The 20,615-nt window shown below is 40.8% G+C and overlaps 1 protein-coding gene across 5 annotated transcripts in view; it reads right to left on the reverse strand.

The window, feature by feature from the left end:
* Positions 1-6: 6 nt before the first annotated feature.
* Positions 7-20,615, reverse strand: part of KCNA6 (potassium voltage-gated channel subfamily A member 6) — a 45,636-nt gene continuing 25,027 nt past the window's right edge. For all 5 annotated transcript variants that reach the window (XR_011172049.1, XR_011172048.1, XR_011172047.1 and 2 more), the window contains one exon: positions 7-168. The gene's annotated coding sequence lies outside the window, so the exon portion shown is untranslated. The remainder of the gene's footprint in view (positions 169-20,615) is intronic.

Below are 20,615 nucleotides of genomic sequence, written 5' to 3' on the forward strand. Positions count from 1 at the left end.
TTCTTGCAGGCTAGATTCTGTTAATAGGAAACCACAGGAGAAATGTGCAACCAGAGTCAGCCCAAGGATCCACTAGGTCATCCAAGGTCTTCTCATCTCTCCTCAAGAGCTGCTATACAAATGGGGGTGTTTTCTTCCTTGGGGCCAAGGTATACACGCTTAGCTTGCCTGGGAAGCATAAATATAAGACAAAGGTTAGTTAGGGCCAGTAGTGAGATGCAAGGAAATGTTGGCAAGATTGACCCCTTGTCACACTCCCTGCCCTACAGGTGCTGTAACCACAGCCAAATTGCTTTCTTTATTTCTCAGGCCCCTTCTCTAGTCTACTCTGCAGAACACTACCGGACTAAGCTTCCTCAGATGCCGATTTTAGTGGGCCATGCTCCTCCTGAAGCTCTCCAGTGGTTCCCTATTCTTACCAAATTAAATCTGAATTCCTCTGCTTGCTTTTTCAAAGCCTTCCTCCTCCTCTCGCTCAGTTCTCAACCCTTTGCCATCTGGCATGCAACCTCATCATGCCACTGGAAGTGCTGTCTCCAAAGTTACCCATGATCCCTCACGAGCCAAACCAAATGGTCTTTTCACAATCCTCATACATCCTGATCTCTCTTCAACCTTTGACGTTATTGTTCATGATCTTCTCCTCTATACTCTCTTCTCTCCAAGTTCTTGTGATCCTTCCTCCTGGTTTTCCTCCTCTCTGACTCTTTCTTCTTGGTCCCCTTTGTTCATCCAAGTCACATCCACTCACCATGTGCATTCCCAACCACGTCTTACTTGGTGATGTCATCCGTTCCCACCGGTTCAATTATAATCACTATGCAGATGAATCTCAGATCTATTTATCCGGCCCTAATCTTCTCTCCCTACCCATGGGCTCCCTTGCCAATTGCTACTGTAAGCCCTCAAACTGGATGTCTCGGGGACATATCAAGCTCAATATGTCCAAACAGAACTTGCTATCTTTGGTTCCAAAACCTCCCTTTTCCAAACTTTCCTATTACTATGGGCACTGCCATCCTTCCAGTCATCTGGGATCACAACCTAAGTGTCAAGGGTCATCCTCGTTTGCACTCAGCCCTCCACTGGGGATTCTGAGGCAGAGGGAAGGGAATAAGCAGTTATGTAGCCCCTACTTCGTATCAAGCACTCTGCTAAGCACTTTATAGGATTATCTCATTTGGTTCCCACAACAACCCTTCAAGGTAAGTACTTCCCAGATTGCAATCAATCTGTCGCCAGGCCTTATAGCTTCTACCTTCACAACGTCTCTCCAATCACTTAGCTGCAGCTCACATGGAGTCCTTTATCACTTTGTGCCTGGATTATTGCAATAACCTGGTTGGTCTAGGTGGCCCAGTGGACTTTAGATCTGTCCTTAGACACTAGCTGTGGGATCCTGGGCAAATCACTTAAGCTCTGTTTGCCTCAGTTTCTTGAACTGTAAAATGGGGATAATAAACGTACCTAATAAAGATTATCATGAGGATCAAATGAGATATTTATAAAGCACTTAGCACAGTGCCTGACACATAGCAAGTACTCTATAACGCCATTCCCCTTCCCTGCCTCATTCCAACTCATCCTCCGTTCAGCTGCCAAAGTGTAAGATCTTACACCACTGATCAACACTAAGACTCAAACTCCAGTGACTCCTTATTGCCTCCAGGACCAAATATAAAACCTTCTGTTTGACTTTGAAAGCTCTTCACAACTTGGTCCCTTCTCACCACTCCAGTCTTCTCAGACCTTACTCTACTTGCAGTTCCTTTCACACAACATTCCATCTACCAATTCTTCTTTTTCAAGGGCCTCCCCCATAACTGGAATGCTCTCCCTCCTCCCTTCCACATCCCGGTCTCCCTGGCCTCCTTCAAGACCCTTCAAGAGACCTTTTCTGGCTGCCTTCCTCCCTGCACTGCTAGTGCCTTCCCTCTGAGACTACCTCTCATTTATGATATCTTTATGTATGTATATGTGTTTATATGCACCTATCCATATATGTACATATGTCTTATATGTGCATCATTATTTGCCTGTTGTTTTCCACACTAGAATGTGAGATCCAGGAAAGCAAGGATCACGTTTTTGTCTTTATTTATATCCCTAGTACCTAGCACAGTGCCTGGAACATGGTTTTTAATAAATGTATGATGTTGACTGATTGATTCCATAGTTCCATCTATCCAGTACTATTTTCTACTGCTCACCAATGTTTCTAACCTTCCTCTCCTCTCCTTTTCCCTCCCCTCTGAAATCCCTTACATTCCTCAGGACCTGTTTCAAGTCCTACTTTTCTCCTGAAGTTATCTCAAACTATCTGTCTACACTGATGTCTCCCTTCTCTGAATTCCTATTACACTTGTGTCACTCAGTTTAGCATTATTGTTCTCATGTGTGTGTGAGGGGGGGGAAGTGTGAGAGAGAGTGTGTGTATGTGTGTGTGTCAGAAAGTGAGTGTGTGAGAGTGTGTGAGAGAGAGTATCTGTGTGTATGTGTGAGAGAGAGTGTGTGTGTGCGAGAGAGATAGAGTGTATGTGAGACAGAGAGAGAGAGAGCGCACATGTGTGTGTGTGTGTGTGTGTGTGTGTTTTCTTTCCTCAACTGGTTATCAAACTCCTAGGGGGCAGAGATCGTGTCTTATAATTTGTATCCCCTACACAACAGGCATTAACCATGTTGAGTAACTGCATAATCCCCAGGCTAATATGATTATGTGTTTGGACTGGCTCTAGGAAAACATCTTTAGGAAGGAAAATGTACTCTCCAAAATTGCCAAATCTGATGTACGCCAAAGTAAAAATAAAGTGATTTGGGGATCATTTGATTTTTTCAAAATATTTCATAACTACTTCAGCTTCTCTGCAGCGCTGATTACATGAATTTATAGTAGTGTTCATGCATTTGTGTTATCACCCACTTTCAGACTATAAATTCCCTAAGATGAGAGGCATTATGATACATCAGAATGGACATTGGATTTGGAGCCAAGGGTCTGAGTTTAAATACCCCTACTGTCACTTACTACCTATTTGACGCTGGGTAAGTCTCCTTCTCTGTAAGATGAGGGTGTTGGATTGATGTCTTCTGATCTCCCTTTGATCTCCAAATCTATCATCATGTGCATTTTTATATTATAAAACCCCTTCAGAATCACCTATCTCCGTCTCTACCCATACCCCACTGCCATGCCCTATTTTACCAGATCTCAGGAGCTCTCTTCTGATCTCTTAGGCTATCCTCAGTCTATATGGGGATGAGGCATGGCCTGGGAACAATGAGTGCCCTGTGTTTTGAGGTACCTACCACCTAGGTGGTATGGTGGAGAGAGTGCTGGACTTGGAAGCAGGAAGAATTGCATTCAAAACTTATCAACAGTGTAACCCTAGGCAAGTGTAATGGAAGTGCAGATTTAAAGATCTGGGGTGGGACGCTTGTTTTTCAGTAGATACTTTTTGTTTGGCCAGTGGGTCCAAAAGGTTGTTACATTCTCTGAGCCAGGAGAAGGCTATATAAACCCTGATTTGAGGCTTTGTTTTGGGGCTCACTTTGAGAAGTGTTCTGTGATTTGATCAGATGAGACTCTGGGAAGCTGTTGTTGAGAGCCCCCCGGCTTTGAAAAACCCAGATGTTGATTTGGTATGGATGTAATGGTTGGACAGTTTGGAAACTTATCTACTTGATCTGTTTCTCTGTCTTGATAATTCTGTCTGTATATTCTGAAGTTCAGGGTACTGACCTTTTTCCCCTGAACTAGGTAAACGATATATGTTTGACTGATTAAAGTAAGCTTGTAAACCCATTTTGAGTTGCTTTCCTTTATCAAAGCAGATCCAAGAACTTGTGTTGGCAGTGACCCTGGGGATGCTGGGGTGCTTGCTGTTACAGCAAGTCACTTAACTTTTCTGTGCCTATATTTCCTCACTTTCCTCATCTATAGAAGGAGGGAATGAGACCCAGTTGCCTCCAAGGACCCTCCAAGCTCATGCTCCATGTCCTACAAAGTTGAAAGGACTTCAAAGTTTGAGTCTTGTTCATCTTAATTAAAATCTGCCCTAAAAATTCCTGACAGGTAAGTCTTTGAGCTTCTCTTTGAAGACATGAATACTATGATATGGTAGGGTCATGGAAGTATGCAGTGGGACTAAAACATTCCTCCTTCTGTGTGCAGGGCCTCTATAAATACACTTTAGAATGGAATTAGCTTTAGGGGCAGCTAGGTGGCACAGTGAATAGAGCACCAGCCCTGGAGTCAGGAGGACCTGAGTTCAAATCCGACCTCAGTCACAACACAAAAACTAGCCATGTGACCTTGGGCAAGTCACTTAATTGCCCCAATTGCCCCTCCAAAAAGAAAAAAATGGAATTAGCTGATTATTCTGTATTCGGCTTATTTTCTTTCTATTCATTAGCTCTCCTCTTATGCTGTGTTCCCTTTTGTGAGGCTCCACCTCCTAGACACAGCACTTTCTTCTTTAGAAGAATCTGCTGCTTGGTATGGGCAGATTCTCATACTTCCCCAAGGTAGAACACAAAGTCTGGGACTGGAAACCAACCTCTTCCTGTGATAGAACCTCTTTCTTTCTCCCCAACTCCAAGGCTATGACCAGGGGCCTGCCCTAAGCCACATACCCCTTGAGTTCTTCCCCATGCAACATAAGCAGCATATAAAGCAGATTGCTGTTGGCTCCTTGTACTGCACCCTGGGATACTGAACCTCAGTCATGAAGATTAACAAGAAAGCTTCCTAACAATTGTTGTTGTTGTTGGGTCATTTCAGTCATGTTTTGCTTTTAGTGACCCTAGTTGGGATTTTCTTGGCAAAGATACTGGAATGGTTTGCCATTTCCTCTTCCAGTTTATTTTATAGACAAGGAAACAGAGGCAAACAGGGGTAAGTGACTTGCCCAGGGTCACCTACCTAGGTAAAAATCTAAGGCCAGATTTGAACTCATGAAGATGAGTCTTCCTGACTTCAGGGCCAGCACTCTATCTACTGCATCACCTAGCTGCCCTCCAAATAATTAGAATTACCCAAAAGTGGAATAGATTACCTCTGGAAACAAAGAGATTTCTATTATTTTATTTCAAGAAAAGGCTAAATGACCATTTGGTGAAATTTTATAGGGTATTACTACTCAGGCACCAATCTGAGGTTCATTCTTAAATTCTATTATCAGCTATAAAAATTGCAGAGCCTATGTGAGATGGGACACAGATAATGATCCAGCTAATGAGACTGAGAAGGAGCACCTAGGTGGTTAGGAAAGCCAGGAAAGAACAGTATGATGTTACCTATTGTAATGAGAATGGGAACTTGAAAATCTCTTCCCTTTAATAGGCCTGGAGGAATCTGAAGACCTTCCCTGCTTTGAAAGTAAACTCTGCCCCCTAATAGGCTGAATATAATCACATGGAGCCTGTGATAGGAGGAGTTTGCTAAAGAGTGAAGCAGAGCCACAGGAAGCTGGGAGTCAGAGCTGGACTAGACAGCTGGGGGAGAGGACACTCAGGCAAGGAGATAGAGAGGTTTGTGAGTAAATAGTGATCTTATATGGGTTTGTGGGAAGGCTAAAGGATGCTGTGGCTCTCTATGTTGTTATGGTTGTTAACTTCTTTACTACTATGATGGAAGTGGCTTGCTGGGTTGGGCATTCAGTTTTCTGGTGTCTAAATAAATGCTTTGCTCCTGTCCTTTATATGAAGAGTTTGTTATATTTTGCAATCGAATGTCATGAGGGAATTTTTATAGTCATGGTCTTTATCATGATCATGGGTGCTGTAAATATTGCACTGGCACTACAACTATGTAGCTAAACTTGGCACCTAGCTTGTAGGAGGTACTCAGTAATTTTTTTTTTATTTGAATGCAAGGTAGCATATATTCTGTGCCAAATAGTATAGAAAATAATTATATTGGGGCTCAGAGGAAGAAGAGATAAGCATTTATCTATAGGTGACATTCAAAGTCTAAAAGGCATTTTGTAGGCCTGTATTCATATGTGCCCAAAACAAAATTTAAAAATTACTCCTCCCTACACTTGAAAATTGTTGGAGAAGCAATATGGTCTAATGGATAGAGTGCTGGATGGTAGTCACTAGGATAAGAATTCAGCCTCTGTCTCAGATACTTAATGTCTCCAAGAGCCCAGAAAAGTCACTTAACCTCTTTCATTCTCACTTCCTTAATCTAGAAAAGTGAGATAATAATGCTTGCAGTGTTACCTCACAGAATAATTGTGAGGATCTTATTGTTTCAGCATACATAAAAAATTTTTGCAAAATGTCTGTTATTATTAGTGGTAGTATATTTATCAAGATGTGACTTCTATCACAAAATAAACATCAAAATACAATGGAAAAAGGAGTTTTCTGGCATTAAATATATCTGTGCTTTTAGAGTAGTATGAAAAGCTGTTCTTCGTTGAGCTCATCTTGCCTGTTGCGTTCCTTGCATACCCTGTCAAGGTTGCCCTGGTGCCTCTTCTAGGCTGTTTATTGGAGTGGTACTGGAGGGAGGGGGAAGTGGTTAAGGTTGATTAGGCTGCCCCTAATGAAATTATTCCCCCCCCCACCCCCCTCCCCACCTCATATGATATAATCACCAAAGACTGGGGGAAGGAAGCAGACTCCAGGAAGTATTAAGTCATTTAAGAAGTTTAAGGAAAGGGTTATGTATACTTTGTTAACCCTATAGAGAGTATAAAGTTCTCCATCAAAATTGATGGAAGTTGGGGGCGGCTAGGTGGCGCAGTGAATAGAGCACCGACCCTGGAGTCAGGAGGACCTGGGTTCAGATCCGGCCTCAGACACAACACAAAAACTAGCTGTGTGACCTTGAACAAGTCACAACCCCAATTGCCCTCCAAAAAGCAAAAAAAAAAAAAAATTTGATGTAAGTAGAAAGCAGCTAGCTGCCATTGGCTAGTTAATTACTGACAAAATGATTGGCCCTTTAAAAACAGAGATTCACTCTTTAAACCAGGCCTGCACAACTTCAATCCCAAAGGATTTTTGGTGGCCTGTGAAAAATATAGGGTTGCAATGATACACTCACTCCTGTTTGTCATGTGACCTGCAGGAACCCACCATTGTCAGTCTGTCTCTAGTCTAACCTATCCATGCCCAAAGAAGTTGCCTATTTTAATTTTGGCCCCTACCTACTGCCGAGTTGTGCAGGTCTGCTCTAAGCAACAGCAGTCAGGGGAAACCAGAAACAGCTGTGAGGACAATGAAGAAAAGACAGCCAAGGGGAAAGAACCAAATCTTGGCGAGGTGGGAAGAAAAGCAATTTCTCCCCTCCCACCACCCAACTGGCCATAATGGCTTGCAGTAGAACTACTGACAAGTCAGAGACACCAACCATAGCAGGCAATAGGCCCAGGAGGCAAGGCATTTGAGAAGCGTTTGCTTTACTACTGAGAAGAAAGCCAGCCCTGGCCAATCGGAGACAAACAGGCTTAGGGAGCCCAGCTGAGGGACCTCCCAGGGGAAGCAACATCAGAACAGCATGAGAAGGGGTAGGACACTGGGACCCTCCAGTGCCAGAGACATAACTGGCCTAGTCCAAACTTGTTCCCTACGTGTGTGCCTCTGTCCGTATACTCTAAGTGTGTGCCCATTCCTCCTACTGACATTGGGTGCAGCTATGGGAAAGGGAGTCCCAGGTTTATAGGGAGAAAGTTTCATTACCATTCTAAAGATGGAGGATGTCTTTGCTTTGAACTAATTGTGTTTACTAGCTAACTTCTAAAGATAAACCACTGGTGTGTCTTGAGAGTTATCATTTTAGTAGTGTAGATCCTACAGAGTACATCGAACCTAAGAGTAATGACCCCCTGGAGATCCAATTTGTGAGTATAAGTTGAGGGAGGTAGTCCCAGAGGAGATAGTATACTCATAAAAGAAATACTGAAGTAATACTTGTGACTGTCTGCCACGAGTTAATAAATAAAGAATTGGGAAAGAGTCCCAGGAAAGTGCTGGCAGGACTTTTCTGAAGTCCCCATTGTTTTGCCTTCCTTGAAAGGAGTAGCCCCTCACCTGGAATACCATAAGATTAATTATTAGATTTCTCAGACAGCAGAAACTGACGATTCTGTAACCAAATTTTAACTAAGACTAAAAAGAAATTAGACCAGAAAAACAATGCAACATCAGTCTGTAATTCCCAGACTAAAACTTAGCAGACTACATTTTATCGTGGATTTCTAGAGGTGTTCCCCTCCCTTCCAATCCCACAGTGAATTAGACTGGTTTTTGAGGAAGACAACTAAATGTTCTATGGAGATCTTCTCTGCAGCTATATGACTTCTTCATGTAAAGAAGAAACAAATGTTTGCAAAACTAGATAGACTGAAACAGTGATAGGAAGATAGAAAAGGAAGAGTTCTGTATGCATTCTAACCATAAAATAGTAAGAGGTCACAAATGTCTATGCATCTTGAACTTGAAAAGATAGATGATGATGAAGATGCGAAGACAGATATATAGATGGCAAAAGATACATAGATACATAGATGATGGATAGATAGCATGTATGTATGTAGATAGAAAGAGATGATGGATAGGTGATAGATAACTGGTACATAGATGATAGATAATATGTAGATAGGTAGATGATATATAGATAAACACACATTTGTGCACTGAAGAGAGGAGAAGCCGTTCTTTCCCTCTGTTCTCTTGAATTTTCACTTGTTTCTGCTTCTTTTTTTGGAAAGAGTAGCTTTATTTATTTTTACTTTCTTTACTCTCTCTGACTAGAGAGGAGCTCAGAAGGCACTTGGTCTTTATTGAGAGTGCTTTCCTTGAGGGCTGAGAGGCTCAGAAACTCTTTTTTTCTGCCTAACAAGGAGTCCCAAAATGTTCCACAGTAAGAACGGTCCAACAGGACCTTGGGAATGGTATTTATTGTTCTATCCTATTTTCGCAGAAGTACTATCACAGCAAGTCACAGACTCCTCTCCTGTCTCTTTATGTTCATATTATATATACATATATATATGTGTGTGTGTGTGTGTGTGTGTATGCATATATGTATGTGTATGTATTGAGTACATATATGTATATACATTTATGTATTGTGTATATATAAAACATATATATATCTTTTCTTGCTGATGAATCCTACCTCTATTCCTCTGTTTTCCTGCATGTTTCTTCTGCTTGTGGTGTGTGTGACTTACTGTTGGAAGTTAAAGCTAATTTTTAATGCAAATTATCTAATTTGAGCTAAGCTCTCATTCAGAAGAATAATGATTTGTGTACCTCTCTATGAGCTAAAAATTTGCTCATATTCTCTCTCTTTTTCTTTGTCTCTCTGTCTCTTTCTGTCTGTCTCTCTTTTTGTATGTGTGTGTATATATATATATGTATGTACATACACACATATTTTTTTAATTCTGTATGCTTAATAATTCTACATTCCTGTTTTAAAGAAAGATCTGCAGATTATTGGACACATTATCGCCAAAGTGAAAAGATCTCAATTTCACGAGATTCATGGAATTTGTGCAGGAAAGCATATGTCACAAAGGGTAGTGGTGCCTGCCTGCAGTTTGGCGATGCATCAGCTGAGCTCTGAAGCTCCAAGCGGCAGTAGGGCTAAAGTCAGTCAGACATCTGCGCCATCGGGCACCAACATAGCACTTTATGGTTTTCAACTCACTTTACAAACATTATCTCATTTCATCCTCACAACAATTCTGGGAAGTAGCCATTATTATTATTCCCATTTTACTGATGAGAAAACTGAGACAGATAGAGGCTAAGTAATTTGCACAGGGTCACACAACAAGTAAATGTCTGAGGCAGGATTTGAACTCAGATTTCCCTGACTCCAGGTGAGGTACTCTGTCCACTGCACCACCTAGATGGCCTAGATATTGAGAGTGGGAACACTAGAAGGCTGTCTAAGGGGGAGTGAAGTAGCCCAGGTCAGAAACCTAGCAGATCAAAGCTTCTCTGCTGATAAAGGAAAGCAAAGGAAAAGGGGGGAGGGGGAGAAGGGAAGGGAAGGGAATGAAGGAGAGAAAGTATGTCCTGGGATGACTGAGGAGGGAGGGGAGAAATTGGGGGCAACTAGGTGGCACAATAGATAAAACACCAGCCTTGGAGTCAGGAGGGTCTGAGTTGAAATCCAGCCTTAAACATTTACTAGCTATGTGACCCTGGACAAGTCACTTAACCCCAATTACCTCCAAAAACGATTTTTTTAAATATCAGTACAAATTTATTTTTAAAAGGAAAAGCTGTTGCCTATTCATGAAGAAAGTTTGGCTTCCAGTGAGTTTTATCTCTAGTTGAGATAGATCACTGTGTGCCAGAGTGACTGGTGAAGCCTTTGAAGTTTCAACTGACTACTAAGAAATGGGGAGGACTTGAGCCTAGCCTTGAAAGTATGGGGCTCCATGGGAATTTCCTCATTTATTCTTATGGTTGGCAGATAGCATACAGCTTCAAATATGAGGCAATTCAGTGCATGAAGGAAGCAACTAAAAAAGAGTAATTGCCTCAGAGTTGGTTGAGAAAATTACCATGATATCAAAGCAGCACAGGGCTGAAGGCCTCCATCCCCAGATGTCCCAAAACAGGGCAAAAAGTATGTCACTGAAAAGACCACAGGTAAAGGTCCAGTTACCCACTCAAGCAGCCTGTAATGTATTTGATGAAATGTAATTGTTCTACAATACTCAGCTGTGTCACCCTGGGTGAGTCACTTACCCCTGCTTGCCTTAGTTTTCTCATCTATAAAATGAGCAGGAAAAGGAAATGGCAAACCACTCCATTACTTCTACAAAGAAAACCCCAAATGGGGTTAACAATGAGTCTGACATGACTGAAAACAAATGACTTAAATTGTTCTATGTTCAAGTAAAAATGATCTACTGGCTGTTTCCCCACATATGATGTTTGATTTCCCATCTCTGTGACTTCGTACAGGCTGTCTAGGATGCTTAGAATATATTCCCTCTTCACGTCCGTCTCTTTAGAAGACTTGGCCTATCCTTATTTCCTCAGCTGTTGGTGTCACTCCCTCCACAATTACTTTGCATATGTTCTATATTTCTTTATTTGTGTATATGTCATACTTCTTCCTCCCCATGGAGACTCTGTTTTTCTATGTTTCCTATGTTTCTATCTCTGTCTCTTCCCCCTGCCCCCTATGTATGTTTCTTCTCTCTTTCTTGATACCCCACTGGTTGGTCCAAAGGATCATAGTATCATAGTTAGAGCTAGAAGGAATACTATTTACTACCTAATCCAACCTCTTTGTTTTACAGATGAGGAAACTGAGGCCTCTGATAGTCTGATTTATAAAATTAATGAGATAGACTGTTTAGGGATGTCATCTGGACACTCATTGTTTTGGTCCCATAGATATGTTCTCCCAGAAGAGAGTTTAGAATGACTCAGTTTACTGGTGAGGAGATAAGGATATAGGGAGAAGGGAACAAGTCATATACCCCTCAATTTTTGTAGCCCGAGCCCAGAGAAAGTCACAGATTCACAAAAATAGGAACGCAAGGTCTTACATTTGTCATTATTATTTGGGGTCAACATTGTGGCCTACCAAGATCTTTTACATCCTTACTCTATCTTCCATGAGATAGAGCTAAAAGTGGCCCTAGAGGTCAGATCATCCAATCTCCTAATTTTACAGATAAGAAAACTGAGGCCCCCACAGTTAAATAGTTTGCCCAAGATTGTATACGTGCTCCAACCTGTCTGTATTTGGTAAATGTGACATCTACGTGTTTTCTTACTTAGTGGCATTTTAAGAGCACATGTTGAAGAGCACACAAAAAGCTACCCTGTTTTTGAAAGCTTTTGTATCACAAGTCCATGGTTCATAAGAAACCTCACTGTTATCAGTGCCTACTCTGCATTTCAGCCCCACAATTCCTTTGGACCTTGGAGGAGAGATTGGGTCAGTTCCCCTGAGCAAGTCAGAAAGACATATTTTTCAAGATAATGACTGCAGAAGTCTGATGGTAGGGTTCGTTTTACTGCTGTGGAACATCCCTTCTCTACAAGGCAAGCCCTGTCAGGTCAGAATGTCCCCCAAGATACCAGGCTAAATTTAATTTCACAAATCAGACCATACCAACAAGAGAGAAGGAAAATACATCAGTTGCAGCAATATAGAAAGTTACATCATCTCAGTTACCTATGAAGTAATAACTGGCATTCATATAATGCTTTTTTTTGCCTTTTTTTGGAGGGGGAGGGTAGGGCAGTTGGGGTTAAGTGACTTGCCCAAGGTCACACAGCTAGTTGGTGTGTGTGTGTGTGTGTGTGTGTGTGTGTGTGTGTGTGTGTGTGTGAAGTGTCTGAGGCCGGATCCAAACCCAGGTCCTCTTGACTTCAGGGCCGGTGCTCTACTCACTGTGCCACCTAGCTACCCTGCGTATAATGCTTTTAAGGTTTGCAAAATACTTCAAGTATTTTACTCCATCCTATCCTCATAACAACCTTATGAAATAGGTACTGTTATTACCTTTTTACAAACAAGAATACTGAGGCTCAGGGAGGTTTAGTGATTGCTCAAGGTCATACAAGTCACATGTGCCTGAAGCTGGATTTGAAATCTGGTCTTCCTGACCTGAAGCCCAGCATTCCATCCACTTTGCCATACTGCCTCTAAATGGAGGAAGAAAATGAAGGAGCGCCACTAATGGAGAGAACATCAGAAGATGTTCTTTTTAAAAAGGTCTTATTCCCCAGGTGGAATTCTGCTGCCCGTATTGCCTATTTGGGGAAAACCCTGCCTCCCTCTCTACCTACCAATCAGCATAGGCACAGAGAATCTGCAATGAGAACCACTGTAAGATTCTGCCACGGAGAAACTGCCAATCTGCAGTCACTGGGATTTTGTCCAAGACAGGCTGTTCAATCAACCAGGGGTATGTACGAAAGGGGAGTTGGGGGGAACAAAAGCAAAAAGTTCTGGATTTGGATGAATAGTATTATAACTGACTTGGACTGAGGTGGGGGGTAAGAAAATGGAATTGTGAACAATTACCTAGTTTCTCTGTGTCTCTCTCTGTTTCTCTGTCTCGTTTCTCTGTTTCTTTGTCTTTTTCTCTGTCTCTGTCTTTCTGTTTCTCTGCCTCTGGCTCTTTTTACCTCTTTTGTCTCTTTCTTTCTCTTTATCTCTCTATTTCTATCTGTCTTTGTTTGTGTGTGTGTGTGTCTCTCTGTTTTTCTGTCTCTTCCCCCCTGCCCCCCATGTATGTTTCTTCTCTCCTTCTTCATACCCCACTGGTTGGTCCAAAGGATCATAGTATCATAGAGCTAGAAGGAATACTATATATTACCTAATCCAACCTCTTTGTTTTACAGGTGAGGAAACTGAGGCCTCTGATAGTCTGATTTATAAAATTAATGAGACAGACTGTTCAAGGATGTCATCTGAACACTCACTGTCTTGGTCCCACATTTTGCTCTCACAGATCTGTCCTCTCAGGAGAGAGTTTAGAATGACTCAGTTCACTGGTGAGGGGAGAGGGCTATAGGGAAAAGGGAAAAAGTCAGGAGAAATATGTGAGAGGATTCTTGGCATGGCTCAAGATCTTTAGTCAAGAAAGTTTGGGGATCAGAAGAATTTGTAATGGGGAAACAGTAGCTTGGGAGAGAAGGCATTGGCCGCTCCGGGGTGGCTGTATTGGGTTTGTCTTCAGTCTTGAGACATACTGTGATTTCTATGGAGGAAGCAGATAGGGTGGGAAATAAGTCATGGTGAGTTAATCCTGCCTCGCTGAAAAAATCAACAGTAGAATTGATTATTTCATCCTGAGTCTATACAGGCCTCTTTCTTCCTCTGCTAGTCACTGTCTCATTACTAAACTTCTCATGGAAGATGAATGAGTAGTTAGATTTAAAATGTGGAATGTGAAATCTGAGGGAAGATTTCCTCACAGCAAGGGTTTATTGTTTGTTGCTCCGTTATTTTGCTTCATAAGACCACTTGAGGTTGGGGTTTACTTGGCAAAGATACTGAAGCAATTTGTCCTTCCCTTCTCCAGCTCATTTTACAGATGAGGAAACTGAGGCAAAGAGGGATAAGTGACTTGTGCAGGGTCACACAGCTAATAAGTATCTAAGGTTAGATCTGAACTCTGGAAGATGAGTCTTCGTGACTCCAGATCCAGCACTTTATTCACTGCGACGCCTAGCTACCCAAAAAAAGATTATCAAGAGAGGTTATGTTGTAACTCTTTCACTAAAGGTTTTTCAGAAAAGGTCTGAAACAATATAGAAATTGCCTCAAGTAGCAGCAGCGCCCACTAAAAGTCTCTTGAATGAAGATAGAATAGTTTTATTTTTTCTAAGGTAGCTATTTGCTGTTCAGGTCATCTTCTATAGAATTATCCTTTATGCCTCTCGAGACACTATTAAGTTTCCCCTTAGATTTCTCCAAGTCAAGGAACAGCAATTTCTCAAGCCCTGCCTCTGAGGAGCTATTTTTATTGAGGGCGTTATGTCATACAGTTATAGAGGACTTGGGGGCAGGAATATTGACTTCTGCCTCACTTACTGGTCAAGTCATTTAAGCTGTCTCAGTCTTAGTTTCCTCATTTATGCTTTTTTTTTTTGGAGGGGGGGAAGGTGGGGCAATTGGGTCAAGTGACTTGCCCAAGACCACACGGCTAGTTTTTGTGTTAAGTGTCTGAGGCTGTATTTTACCTCAGGTCCTCCTGACCCCAGGGCCAGTGCTCTATTCGCTGTGCCACCTAGTCACCCTAGTTTCCTCATTTATAAAATGAGGAAGGGAAGAGCATTTATATCGAATTTATTAGGTGCCAGGTACTGTGCTAAGCACTTTTTTTTTTGGAAGCAATTGGACTTAAGTGACTTGCCCAGGGTTACACAGCTAGTAAGTGTCTGAGGCCACATTTGAACTCAGGTTTTCCGGACTCCAGGGCAGGTGCTCTGTCCACAGTGCCACCTAGCTGCCCTACTGAGCATTTTTTTACAAGTATTATCTCATTTGATACTTAAAACAACCCGGTGCTGTTATCTATCCTTATTTTACAGTTGAGAGAATTGAGGCAAACAGAGATTAAATGACTTTCCCAGGGCCACACTGCTAGTAAATGCCTGAAGCTGAATTTGACCTGACTCCAGGTCCAGTTTTCTCTCCATTGCACCACCTAGCTGCCTCCTAAGAAGATTAGTAACATGTACCTCACTAAATTGTTATGAGAAGTATATGAGATAGATAGAGACATATGGATATGAATATATAAATATGAAATATATTAATATAGCACATATTAATATAAATATGAAAATACTAATATATGGGATATATTAAAATTTATCTATTCTATATTAATACATAGACATGTATAATACTTTTGCAAACCTCAAAGGGCTATATAAATGCTAATTTAACATTTTCCTGCCTCTTGTTGATTTCATAGCCATTCTATCTTTCATTTTCTCATATCACTCTCCAGTTGTACAGAACTATGTCCCCCACAAAAGGTTCTCCGATGTAATCTGGGGCTTTCTTCCTGTCCTTTAATCATTCTTCTTCCTGTTCTTGACTCCCTAAAGTGTGTGTTCCCTAGAGTTCTATCTTAATCCTTTTCTCTTCTCTCCATCTTTCCCTGTCAACTTCATGGGATTTAGACCAGACAGGAACCTGTAAAATCATCTAATCCAACCACTACCTCCTGTATATGAAGAAACCAAGACCCAGATTTGCCCAAGGTCTAAAAGACAGCAAATAGCAGGACTAGAATTTGAATCAATGGTCTCAAAGGCCAAACACAGTGATTTTCCCACTAAATCATACTGCCCCTCACCTGTCACCTCTATATCACAATTGATACTACGAAATTAGTGAAATTTAGAAATTTCACTAATTTATTTTATATTATTAATAATAATGTTGCCAATTATTTTTAATAATATATTTTGATTATTAATTAAATTATAATATAGAAATTATCTAATCGGGGAAGCTAGGTGGTGCAGTGAATAGAGTACCAGCCCTGGAGTCAGGAGGACCTGAGTTCAAATGTGGCCTCAGACACTTAACACTTACTAGCTGTGTGACCTTGGGCAAGTCACTTAACCCCAAATGCCCTGCCCTCCCCCCTCCAAAAAGCACTAAAAAAAAAAAAAGAAATTATCTAATCTTGTCCTCTCATTTTAAAGATGAGGAAACCAGGACCCAGAGGTGTGGAGTGACCTGCCAAAGAGCAAAAGGTAAGTGGCAAGACTGGAACTGAACTCTTCTCAAAGAAATTTATATTTCTAGTCTTTGCCTCTTTCCCAAGTTCCAAACCTGCATTTTCAACTTATTGCAAGGCATTTGTATGTCTCACAAGAATGTCCAATTAAACATAGCCAAATAAGAAATAATCACGTTTTCTACAAAACCAACTCTTCCTTCTGACTTCCCCATGTGGCAAAGGTGCCAATCACATTGTAGCAGTTGAGTATATGCAGTCCTCTATCAGAACCAAGAACAAGAGTGGCTATCAATCAACCCTCATTGCTGCGTCACCACCTGGGGCCTCATATAATCTGAGTATGATTTCTTTACCTCACTAGTATGACCTCCCACTTGGAATTCCCTTCCCCTCCCTTCATAGCATGCTGGGGCAATCACATCTCAATACAAAGGATCATATTAGTAGGTATTTGAATTATATTAAAAAGCAATAAAATGCAATCAATGGACGTGTATCTCAGAAATCACAGCCATCTCAATTCTTCCATCTTCCATAGTTGGGTAAAATAAAAATTAGGTATTAATACAAAAATTCAAACTGTCACTGGACACAGAGAAAGGTGGTAGTCACTGACATTATCCACCACAGAGGAAGGCAGAGAGTAGAGCAGTAGAACTGTCCCCTTGACTCAAAAGGCTACAGAAAGTCCACTCTCTGCTCACCCATTGACTTAGATGGATGGGAACTCTAGTGTGCCATGATACACACTAAAGTCTTGCTTATCTCTAAGCACCTCACTCAAGGAACTCCCTGCTCTTCTCTAGTCCAAGGAACAGATTACATCAATGACAGTGATTTTTCCCTTACTCCATCTCTCCAACCTTCCCTTCAAAGTCCTGCCTGATGACATTTACCCATTGTCTTACATGAGACTCTGGGAAATCACCCTTAGGTACCATCTACTGCCTGACCCTAGAGTCTTCTGAAAAATGTAATACACGAGGGAGAAGGTGATTAGATCCCAGACATGGGTCCTTTATACCTATCTCTGTCAATGACAAATAGACTCAGCTACAAAGGATCTCAGTTTACCTAGCTGAATCCATATGTTATCAAAAGTTCCCTCTACAACTGACAAGTGGTCACCTAGCACCCATTAGAAAATCTCTAGTAATGGGGAACTCAATACCTCGTGTGTTCATTCCATTTAGGGGCAGGTCTAATTGTTGGTAAACTTCTTACATACAGTTTAAATCTTTCTCTCTGTAACTTTTGACTATTGTTCCAAGTTCTGCCATATGGGCCCCAGCAAAACAAGCACAATAATTATCCCATATAATAACACTATAATAATAAAGGGTAGCTAAATGGTGCCAGTGGATAGAATGTCAGGCCTGGAGTCAGGAAGACTCTTCTTTGTGAGTTGAAATCTTGCCTTAGATATTTACTTAGGTGTGTGACCCTGGCCAAGTTGGTTAAACCTCTGTGTATTGGTCTCCTTATCGGTAAAATGAGTTGGAAATGGAAACAGCAAACCACTTCAGTATCTTTGCCAAGAAAACCATTTGGGTTCCAGTCAGTTGCAGATGATTGAACAACAACAATGACAATCCTCCGATTTTTTAATACACCCATTTATTTCCCCCTATATTATCGTCTCCTGGCTAAATATTTCCAGCTCTTATCAAACATCTTATATGATTTAAAAAAAAACACCTCTGTGATACAGTGTCCACAAACTTCACAATCCAGGTGATCCTTTTTGAATGTGCTCTAGATTAAACAATGTCCTTCCTAAAATGTGGTGCCCAGAACTGAACATAATATTCTAGACGTGATCAGACCAGGAGAGAGGTCAGCAGCACTAGAACAACTGTCTCTTTTGCTCTGCTCATCCTGCTTCTATGATGCAGCCAAATTTTGCACTGGTTTTTCAGCCTTCCAAATCTTGACAACTTTTTTCTGGTTTCTCTCCATGTATTGCCCTCCATTTATTATCTCTGAGTACTCTCAAGATGATTTCAGGGTCATTCCAAGACCTTATTAGACAATGCTTTTTTCTGTTTTATGAGGCAACTCACTACTCAAAACCTTCTGAGATCCTCTTCCATAAATGTGTCACAAATGAGTTGGAATGAATTCTAAAGGAGTGTTGCCCTTGGTAGGCATCTCCTTCCACTTAGCAAAGAGATCAAGCATTTGCTGGAATATTTATATATTGGGAGGAGGGGGTCACTTGATGTCTTGCTTGTCTTACTTTAGTTAAACTTTTATAGGAAATAATGATAATTAAGGTCAAGATGTATGTCGTTTCCCATGCTTCAGCATCAATAGTTTATTGGAAAACATCCTGTTGAAGCTTTGGAGGCACCCTAGAGTTTAACCACCTCAGACATGTCATTTTTTTGATGAAGAAACTGAGACTTCCCTATGCTCACTTTCAGATTGAAATCACCAAGTATCAAAAAAATATGTTGAAATGGTATGGAGGATTTTGTTGGATTTTCCATAGCATTTCTCAACCTCTTCATCCCTTGAATTTACACAGGCAGTAATTATCCTCACAGTGCCTGACACATAGTAAGAAATTAATAGATACTTGTTGCCTTATTGAATTATGGTGATCTTTTTTGCCTATCCTCCTCAAAAATGACACTACTATCATTCTTTGGGTTCAACCATTTAACTAGTTCCAAATTCACCTGCCTGAATTATCCTTCATACTTCTCTCCATATTTTCCATGAAGAGATCATGGGCTACTTTGTCAAGTACCTTGCCGACATCTAGAAACACAATGCTTAGGGCATGCCTGTCAGTCTAATAACTGCCAAAACAGTAAATTGGATTGGTACTATTGGTTTTTAACAGACCCATGTGTCTTTATAGTGATCATTGTTTACCTAAGTAAATTATATGTCCCACTACTTCATTAGCAAGTAGCCAGGCTCTACATAAAGCCAAGCTAAGACCTCTAGACTGGAGAATCTATCTTGTGAAAGATGTCTTTTGAAGAAAGAGGCATTTGCTCCTCTCTAGTCCAACAGCAACTCAACTCTTCTCAGCCGTCTCTAGAAAAGATTCCTAACAGTGGCTCAGCTGTTCCATCTATAATTTTGTTCAGTAGTCGCAATGTAATTTGTTCTGTTCTGGTGACTGTCTTGAAGATTGCTAAGTGTCTTCCTGTTACCTCATTCATCTTGGATTTCAGTTTTTTTTATTTCATTTTGTTTTATGTTTCCAGATTTGAAGAGTATCTTTGGTAGAAAAATAAGAAGCAAAACACAAATAAAGTAGTTTTCATTTCATTCTGTCAACTGTTATCATCATCCTATGCAGTCAAGACAGCAATCTTATTCCTTCCTTGATTTACCTCTTATTTACAGCATGCTTAAAACCCAGTGGGTCTCTCTAGCTCTTGCAGTAACATCACCTAGTTCTATTCTTGTAATTTTATATGTGTATATATAAACATGTATATATATGTTTATATACATATATAAATATCTATTTAAACATACATATATATTTCTGATTTTCAGGGATCAACCTATATGGGCTCCATGAATACTTATAGTCAAATTTCAATGAAGTTGGGCCATTATCCTTCCACAGTCACACCTCTAAAAATGTAAAACCTGCAGGTTTCCTGACACAGAGAATCCTCTGAGGATAGTCAGGAGATATCTAAGGGAAAGCCTAAAATTGTATGCATAGTGTGTCAGAAGTAGATAGATCTAGGACTGGACCAATGGACCCAAATACCCAAATTCCCTAGGCTTTGTCCTAAAAAATACCTGACAGTTATGAGATCTAGTTCTCACTTTGGCACCAACTAGATATGTCAAGGTAAATAATTTGGTATAAAAGAATTTTGAAAATAAAATGTGTTTCATCTCTCCTTTAAATCACCCATCACAAAGGAGGTCTGGACTACCGTTTCCTTCTTGAAAGCAATATATACAGTCAAATCAGCAAGGGGGCAGAGATAGCATCCATTCTATCGTCCATATACCATCAGGCCGCTCATCCATGCTGTTCCTTGAAAATCTGACCTAGCAATTCTATGGCATCTATGGGGGAAGAAAGTACTGCCTATAACAAGGTTTTCTTCAGCGTGATTAAGCAAAGGAACAGGGGGCTTGAAGGGATGTTGTGGGGATGGGGTGGAGCAAGAGAAGTACAAGTATAATATATATTATACATATTTTATATGTAGATGCATATATATTTTTATATAGAGATATAAATATGTGCATGTTTCTTCCATAGTACCTAGTACAATGTCTTTTATGCGATAGATCATCTCACTCTCTCTTTTTCTCTACCTCTGTCTCTGGTGTGTATCTTTCAATGTCTCCATTTTTTCCTCTTTATCATTCTCTCTCTCTCTCTTCTCTCTCTGTCTCTCTCTCTCTCTCTCT

This window comes from Petaurus breviceps, unplaced genomic scaffold, assembly GCF_028583685.1.
Source record: "Petaurus breviceps papuanus isolate PSGF00001 unplaced genomic scaffold, PetGlider_PUasm1.0 78, whole genome shotgun sequence".
In the NCBI taxonomy this organism is placed as follows: Eukaryota; Metazoa; Chordata; class Mammalia; order Diprotodontia; family Petauridae; genus Petaurus; species Petaurus breviceps.